The 8,305-nt window shown below is 39.5% G+C and overlaps 1 protein-coding gene across 1 annotated transcript in view; it reads left to right on the top strand.

Moving 5' to 3' along the window:
* The first annotated feature begins 5,029 nt into the window (after positions 1-5,029).
* LOC124185602 (microtubule-associated protein futsch) overlaps positions 5,030-8,305 on the top strand; it is a 67,635-nt gene continuing 64,359 nt past the window's right edge. Inside the window, exon 1 of the mRNA XM_046576505.1 lies at positions 5,030-5,543. The gene's annotated coding sequence lies outside the window, so the exon portion shown is untranslated. The remainder of the gene's footprint in view (positions 5,544-8,305) is intronic.

The following is an 8,305-nucleotide window of genomic DNA, read 5'->3' as shown; positions in this document are numbered from 1 at the left end:
AGAAACAACCCCCCAATCACCGAAGCAGGCATCAAGTACTCGTGTTACAGCCGAGTATACACCGGTTCCTCTTCTTTGCACATCCGGGTTATACTTTCAACCACTAATTCGCGGTCCAAACGACCAACGAAAGCTCCCCTTGTAACGGGGGCGGGATAAGTAGGCACAAACGAGCTGCCAGCCACGGCTTGCGAACAAACATTTTCTATTGCTATTTCTCTTCTGCGCACAACGCGTCTTATTTCACTCGTTGGCTGTAATTCATTCAAAGTTCACGAACCTTCTTGATATATATATATAACTTTTTCATTAATTAATTCTTGTTTGTATTTTTTTTTTTTTTTTTATGCCCCATCACGGTTGATTCGCGTTTCTACCCTTTGAAGCACCAACGAATTGCGTTCCACTGAAATTCGAAACTCGTAAAAGGATTGAAACAAAGGAAAGAAAAACAGTATAAAACAAATTTTATGTTCCGTTCAAATCACGCTTAAACATAAGTTTTCAAGTATTTTAAGTATTAGTGTTTTATAATTTCTAACATTGAGTTATAAAATATTTTTACTCGTATTGTTTCTCATTCTTCATTTTTATCCATTGCCCCGAAAAAACGTGAAGAAAATATTTTAACAAAATATGTACATTTTCTTGGTTCTCGTTTTATGTTACACATACATATTTGATGCACGTAATTTATTTGATTATTTATTTTATATGTTGTGTACAATTTTTTCATCCGGTAAAACGTGTGATAGGTAGAGAAATGTTTGCTGAAGGCGTTACGGCAGGTACTTACACAGGTAGATACATATTATTCTTTTCCTTATTTTCTCTCCAATTCGCCCGAACTCTCAAAGCTCGAAACGTACTCACAAACACACGTTCAAAGCGACCCACAAACGTTGCATTGCAGTACATATTGTGAAGCATTTTCTGCGTAGATTTGCAGTCTCTGTTTTCTTCCGTGATTTACACAATCAATATTGTTGAACAATTTGTTTTTCTCCACCTTTTTCTATAGTTCTACTAGGTAATTCTTCAAGCCAGATACCGAAACACGAATTATTCCGTTCTACGTATACACACGTGGTCTATATCGTCATGCAAACGATTTATTTTCGTACAATAATCGACTTGTTTCGAGTTATAAATTGGCTTTTAGAGATTCATTATATATACACGTATACTTTATTACGTCGTTGCTGTAAGATTCCATCCTTGAATATCATTGATCCCTTTTTTTTTGTTGCCAATGTAGGCATAATTTATGGTCGAATTTTTTTTCTCCTTCCTGTAATCTACAATTTCTTGGAACGAGATCAGTGTGATATTTGGTGTAAAAAAGGTCTTTTTCATGTACCGCATAGACGATTGAGATATTTGAAAATAATTGAGACGAACATATATCTTTCAAAATAATTTAAAATGCATATCTCAGACGTGTGTTACCGTTATTATAATGTAAAATGAACTCTCGTTGATGCGAAACTCCTGTATTTTTTTTCACAAACTTTTACTGTATAAGCTACACCGACTTTTCTACCCAAATCTATTACATGCATGTATGTATACCTCGTCCACTACGTCACATTTATCCCGAGCAGTTTTCCTCGTCCATCAAAGTTTCGCCATAAGTTTCAGAGAGTTCGAAGATTAAGCTCGCATGATCGAGTGGATATCGACTGCAGCGGGTATAAGGGACGTTGAAAAAGCAAAATGTCACTCAGTCACGACGTTATATCCGAGTTGCAAAAATTATTGACAAATCGGGGAACGGAGTAACGCGCTAAAAACTAATGCGAAGGAAACGGAATCGAGCATAGAAATTAGAACATTACTTATTTTACAAACGCCGCATGATCTGGAACGTAATGAAGGAAATGTCGTGTCTCGTTACACTTCGACAGATATTCGATCCGTCTTTAATTACAATTTAATTATTTAATTAGCCCTATCACGCCCTGATCGAGACGGATATACTTCGTGTTACATGTACACGTGCAGCAGATTTTTCGGTCCGGTAAACGTTTCACAGTTCAGCTACTGTTGTGCCGCTGAATCTAGAACACTTGATTAAATTTACATATTACACCCAGCTCTGTATTCCTCTTTTGTATAACTAAGCAAGGAAAAATTCTTTGACGTTATGTATAGATTTGAAATGTGTTACACGCGATGTTTTGATTTTAATTGAGGGCTAAAAATTTAGCCCTCGAGCCGAGGATCAATTCTTTTTTCTTAATTCGCCATTTAAGTTGACGAATTAGCTACGACGATGTTATTTATACGCAAATGTGATGGAAAAAAATTTATTCAACTCGTAAACAAAAGTTCGGACTCGGTTCTTCATTTTAAATCGTTTTATACAGAATACTGTATTATATACAATTCCACTAATATATAAGGTACTTTTTTTCATACCACGTTAGTAGAACCGTTACCTCAATATTTGATTTTTCAAGAGTACGCTAATATTGATTTTGTTTCAACGAGTAGTAATGTTAAATTAACTTACGAAATATCAAATTTATCACAAGTTCAGTGAATGGTAGAAAATAGTTAACTCGACAAAACAAATAACCGTGGTCTGAGATCGAATGAATCTCCCAGATTTTTGCACAATCTGAATATAATTTGAAATAAAAAAATTAACATCAAAATCTCTTGCTTTACGAAAATAATTCGTAACTCACGAATTAGATGATAATTTGATACAAATACTAATTTCCTAGTACCAAATTACGACAAGTATTAATTTCAAAATCACCAACCTTCTCGAGAAAATCGTTTTATCCCGAATGTTCGATGAATAATATTAAAAGTAAATTTTACAACAATAACGATATATTACGAACAAAGCAGTCAACAAATCCGTCGCGTTTTTCGGGGAAAACGCGAACTAAGCGATCGTTGACGTTGAGCGACGTTTGTCAAGGGGGCCTTGGAAGTTATTAGGCGTGTGAATAACTCAGCACGCCTTCGTACAGATTGAACCTCAGTCTGCCGTCAGATCAGGCAGCTTTAACAGTGACGAAATTCCAATGGGATCTGTCAGCAGGGCTCGTCGCGAAGAACGATTCTTCTGCATCTAAAGCTCGCTTCGAGATGAGAGGGGAAATCGAGGAAGAGAAAGGTGTAAAGTTTTTTCATTCCAACTGAATAAAGGAAAGCCGAAAAGAAAAAATAACAATAATTCACATTCAAAACGAGAAGCATCCTCTGTTCGAGTTACCCCCATATACAATCGTTGTACTGTCGGAGCCATAAAATAGGCCTATGGTGTTGGCGGAATACGTCGCTGAAACGTCCGCTGGGGGATGAATAATTCCGGGCGAATGTATTCCGCACTGTTAGTAGCGCGGTCAATACCAGCACTGCGTTCAGGTGGAATTAGGTGGGGGTTTTGCCGGAAGGACGACGTGGCTCAAAGCTCGGCGGCGCAGTGACTCGGGTAAAGGAAAAGTCGCAAAAAATATCGGACCGCCTTTTCCGAGTGTTGATTTTTTGGTTTTAATTTACTGAGACCGAGGAGCGACTCCGATCATCGACGCTTTTTAACGAAATTAAGCACGCAGGGTGAACGTTTTAACCAGAAATCCACATGACTAGCGGGGTGAAACGCGAATCATGCGCGCAGCTGGCGCCAGGGGTGGATGAGGACTCCCAGGGGCGAACCTTGATCCTCTTTTTGTCTTCTCATGATCGCAGGAACTTTTTCGTCTTGAATTTTAGATTGGTAAAAAAGTTTATACGTATTTTTAATGGGAAAAATGCAAATTGACGAGGAATGATTTTAGATTTTATCTTTATTTATTCAGATTTATTTATTTCTTAAATTTCGATATTGCAAGGAAGGTTGATGAAGATATTCGTGGTCCGATAATTTGAAAAAAGTACAGATCAGTGATGGTGATAATAAATACGAACATTCTGGTCATCCGGTGAAATGAAATTTTTTTTTGCAAAGACTCGATTTTGTCAAACCTGTGTTTAAATACACAGTCGAAATGGAAGCAGTTTTGATTTTTTAAAAACGATAAATCTCGCCAAGATTTTCTTAGATGATGTCCGTTTTTTGTTATAGATTCTTCCTACTTTACTATCAAGTTGACTGAGAGAAGAAAATATTCTTTTACCGGATTTTTGCAGAATTTTAGTGTAGATAATTCGGAGTCAAGTCAAAACTATAATTATACAAAAACTTGTGACACTGGAAACATGTGTTTTAAAAACTAGGCGAATGTAACATAATCAGATTCTGAATCGGTTCAGTAACAGTAGTAAAAAACAATTGAATAATTAAATGTGTAAAGAGAAATTTTAAAAAATTGCGAAACTGTTTTTAGTATGAAAATGTATAGACAATTTGCATAAGATGAAGATAGTTGATGTTTCGCAAAAAGTACCGAAAGTGAATTAATAAGTGAGGAAAACATGACCCTTCAAATGTGTAGAATATGCAAAAAGATTATACAATATAAAGTTGGCAATATCGAATTTTCCGAGACAAAAGTCTATTTCGTAGAATTACAAAACGCAGATAGTCTAAATTTATAAAAGTCGAAATGCAGATCTGTGGAAATGAATAAGAATATATAAGACGTATAGAATCGTAAAAATTCTGACCATTTCATATTTTCCTTTTCACAAGCTCTGACATTTCTACATTTGGACTATCGTGCGTTTCAACGTTGTGATAAGTTTTGAAATTCCACGAAAAACATTTCCACATTTTTGTAGAAAATCCAACGCGACGCCGACGTTCGAAAAACCTGTACTTTGAGGTAACCGACGTTGCAAAAACGTGCAAAATCCGAACTCCGTAAATCCGGAAGGTGGATTTCGCGGGTTCGCATTTGAATCGAACAACCTGGTGGGGGAGTCGCGAGGATATTCCGCGCGTGTCAGGAGAGGCTAGGGCGTTTTGAGGGGCAGAACGAGGGAAGGAAGGAAGCGGCTATAGGCGGGGGTGGGGGGCGGGAGGGAAGGCGCGGGACGCAGAGCAGCGAGCTCTCAGCTGCAGAAGTTGCTCGCTGTCAGACAGACGGCAGCTCACAACCGCGCTGCTGGTGCTGCTGGTGCTGCTGCTGCTGCTGTTGCTGATACCGTGATAGACGAGAAGTTGATCGAGGCGGACGGTTGGGCCGACGGACGGACGGACGGGCCGAGGGATATATAGATAGACAGAGAGGGACAGAAAGAGGGAGGGAAGGACGGAAAAGAGGGACAGGGGAGACGCAGACGGCCTCGAACTGTCGACGGACGAGGGCCGGGCCTTCGAATTGTACTCGCAGTTTTTTGAAGAGAGAGGGAGGGAGAGAAATAGAGGAAAAAAACAAGTTTTCGAAACCCCGATCGATCGCTTCGTTCTAAGAAAATTGACAGCAACGAGGCCGATAGGATCGGACGACGCACGTTTAAAAGGGCGAAATAGAGGAGGACGAAATCGAAATCGTTTAGTTCAAGTTTAAACCGGTGCCGTCGTAGCATAAGGACGTCCGTTTGAACCTGCCAAGGATACGCTGGGCACTCGAAAGGACCAGGTTAGTCACACCGACATTCTCTACTGTCAAGGACCAACCGATAATCCGCATCTTTGTGCTCGCCGGTTTCTTAGTCACTGTGAACTTGGCAACCGGCACGTACACTTCGCACCAAAAACTCGTCACAGATCGTCGTTTCTACTTATTCTTTTGCCAGGCATTGCTCTTATTCACATTTACGTTAAAATCCGTGTGACGTTTGCTGCAGAAATAGGTATATAATAACTGACAGGACTGAAGTATCAGCTCTGTAGAAAATTAGTTCCTCATCTTCTTCTTTTTCGTTCAATTCATTCTCTCAACTCTGCAGCCTTTTTAAATCTACCTACGAATAGCAAGATTCTTTGTTATATAACGATAATTTTATGTACCAGAGCCTCTGTGTGTCTTGTGAATTTTGCCGCATTGCCGTAACGATATAGCATGTCACTACGGGAGATTTTTATTTCTCAGGGATAAGTTGAAACGTGAATAACAACAACGGATTTTCATCGCTTCGTATAATTATTTAAATACGAGATTTGCAATTGAAAATTTCGCGGTAAATTAACCGATCACCGACAAGGTATTTTCGTCTGAAATTTTTTTCTCCACCATAGATCCACGGTCGCCATTTTGAAATTGACGAGGTACTTCTTTCTCTAGCGGTGTCTCACAATCGGGGTGCGTTCCGCATACGCGACACATAGATATACCGTATACACAAACTTGTCGTAATTTTTTCTATTTTTATCAAAAACTCATCGCGCCAGACACGCTCTAAATTATCGCCAACGAAATTCCAGGCAGGTCTGGATCCTTTTTTTATTTTTTGTTACATTTCAGTTCTGAAATCCAAGCTAATGGAAGCATCGTCGTCCTCGGCGGTACACTAATCAGATTTCATCACGACGACAAGCGTAGAAACTACAAAACACTTACTGCCAAACTCGTAAATCATACTTCATGTCCGGTTTACTTTACTCCTCGCGTTTCCTGTGCAACCTTCAACGCGTAGCGAAGCCAGACAATCGCCAGTTCGTCTTCCATCCAACGAAAGCTTCTCATCCTACTTTCATTCCTCATTTTAACTTCCTTTCGTTCTCTCTCTCTCTCTCTTTGTGGCTTAAATCTCGTCGTACATCCGAAACGGACGCACGTCGTCTACTCCCGGAGTTTAATTTCGACTCCCAGGGCGGCCGACAAGTTACGCTTTTTCCACTGGAAGCGGACGCGCTTCTCGCTGCAGTGATAAAAGCGCGTCGGGTCAGCCTCACCTGGGCGGCCGATTCGTCCGGCTTTTACCACTCGACGGTTGCCATGCCGGCCGGCGTGTCACGCCGTCATCACGTTTCTAACACAGGACGTGCATCGAAGCTCATTCCGCCGCGTTACTCGATAGTCGATACGACACGCGAATGATCGTTACTTCGCCGCTTTCGGCGAAGACCTCGAAAAAGGAGGAGGAGGTTCCTCGATTAACTAATTTTTCTCGCTTCACCTCCGCGTTCCCTCACCACCTACCGCTTCACCCCTCTTACGCGATACGCGACCCCCGCTTGTATATTAACACCTGTCTCGGCACTCCGAACGTTTATCGGCAACGGCATTGTATCGCGGTGCGGTATTATTTCAATGCAGGTCGTTTAAAGTCGTAGACGTATTCGCGTTGCAGCTAACGTCTTCCGTGGATCGATAGACGGTTCGTGAAATACCGCTACGCCTTACGCTGCATGCGGCTGCTGCGGAATTTCGGTCATCGTTATGCGGCAAACAGTTTTACCTCACTTTAATCGCTCGTTCGCTTACTTTGTTTTCATTATCTACGTGCTGTACGGAGTGTTCTGTTGAAGATTTAACACGCGTATGGTTTTTTTTTTTTTTTTCGATTTTTATCACTTCAACTGAGTGTATAAAGTCTTCGCTAAGTATTTCGGGAATACCTTATATTTTATTTCTGTCGATACCGTATTGATTACAAGTATTTGAAATATCTTGGAAAAATGATTGTTCATTATGTAATTTACTAGTCAACTTACCCAATTTACCATCTTTATTTTCATATAAACGCACTGGGGCTTATTTATAGCCTGACTTTTGTTTCGTCATTTACAAGTACATGAATTATTTATCTTCCGCTGTATCAATTTATTGTATAAATCGCTGTACAATTACAATTACGATTGTGAAATTGTGTTGTAGCTGAGCTGGGAAATATGTCGGACTAACGAGTATAAAAAAAATTAAATCGACCTGTTCAAAGATCGCGATATAATCCTTCCACGCGAAATCACATCCGGAAATATAGGATTGATGCCTTCGAGTATCAACCTACGCACTGAGGAAACCAATATATATGTACACATGTATATATATTATTTTTACAACGTGCGAGTGAATATCGATCAAACTCCTGTACATATAATACAGCCATTCAGTTTTTTACCTCTTAGCTTTTTTCTCTCTCGGAACTCTATTCGAAACATCCCGTGACGGAAAAAAAAACTTGATTCCACGGGTTTGATCGATGAACATTTTTAATCTTGTGAAATATTTTAGCATTTGAACCTCGTCAGGTATAAAATAATTACCATTGATATTATGATTCTACTATTCTAGAATAACCTCTCAACATGTTCAATATTTCAAAACTCTTGTATTTCCGCACGATTCTTACGTTTCAAAATATTTTCCAAATAATTATACTATCTCTCAATATTCTCTCGACGATTTTTACATTTCGCGGTATTCTCTCAACAATTCTTCCATCTCGGAATATTTCC

The sequence above is a fragment of the Neodiprion fabricii genome, chromosome 6, assembly GCF_021155785.1.
Source record: "Neodiprion fabricii isolate iyNeoFabr1 chromosome 6, iyNeoFabr1.1, whole genome shotgun sequence".
Classification (NCBI taxonomy): Eukaryota; Metazoa; Arthropoda; class Insecta; order Hymenoptera; family Diprionidae; genus Neodiprion; species Neodiprion fabricii.
This window is presented reverse-complemented; position numbering and strand designations above follow the sequence as displayed.